This window comes from Trypanosoma theileri, assembly GCF_002087225.1.
Source record: "Trypanosoma theileri isolate Edinburgh chromosome Unknown TM35_Tth_45_V1, whole genome shotgun sequence".
Taxonomy (NCBI): Eukaryota; Euglenozoa; class Kinetoplastea; order Trypanosomatida; family Trypanosomatidae; genus Trypanosoma; species Trypanosoma theileri.
In genome coordinates, this window is record NW_021639887.1 from 55184 (window position 1) to 56308 (window position 1125).

Below are 1125 nucleotides of genomic sequence, written 5' to 3' on the forward strand. Positions count from 1 at the left end.
AAAACAATGAATTTAACGAACACAACAAATAACTCTGCCATTCACAATACACCCAATAATGATGAGGGATAAACAACAACAACACTTCCTCCTGAACTCACAAACAACAAGAAGGGTGATGCAGACAGAAGCAGCAGTATCAGCAGTTCTGTGTGGGTACGTGTACCACTACTGATTGTGGTTGTGTTGGTCTCCGCTACTGTGTACTGAACAGTGGGACTATTCTGAGAGCAAATAATAATAATGGTTAAACTAACATAATTATAATTGCGTACATCCCTCATGGGTGAATGAATTAATAATCTGTTTACCAGCTTTCTTTTTAATTCGAATATCTTTTCTTTTACTTTTGTGTGTGTGTTCTTTTTCTAATAATTCCATTACTTGCTTTTCCCGTTGTGTGTGTGTGTGCAGAAAACTGGGCTGTTCTGCTCACTGACGGTATACATCTCTTGCTAGTACACAAAGATGTGTGTGTGTGCAGTAATTTAATATACATAAACTAGAGCCATGGGGTATTGTGTGTTTTATTGGACACTCTCTCTCTCTGTGCACCTGGGCTTGCACTGCGGTGATGAACTGTTTTTTGCAGTGGGAAGGAAAAGAAATAATAATAACAGATGAATTTATATTTATAATTGCGTATATACACACATATATGGACTTACACCCATAGTTGGTGTATAATTCTATGTTTACTGGGTACATTGGGCTCAATGGTTAATATCTGTTTTGTTTGCTTGTGGTTTGCTGGGTCATTCTGTGCTTTTGCCCTGTACGGTTTTTGGTAATCTGTTTTATAAGAGCAAAGAAAAAATAGTAGTTAATACAATTTGTATTCGTAATTGCTTGAACACACCATCATACCCAGTGGTCTGTAATTTATTTTTGTGCGGTTGGTCCTGTTCTTAATTTGTGTTTTTGTTCACGTTATCTTTGCTTGGGCGCTGTGTGCTTTCTCCTGCATTGTTGTGTATTGGATAGTTTTCTGGGGAGAAAAAATAATAAGGAATACATAAGTATATTTGTAATTGTGCTTGGTCCTACAGGAAGAGGCATTCTGACTTTATTGCTCTGCTTTACTCTTCTGATGGTCGTTCTCTTTAATTTCTTTTTTTTCTTTTG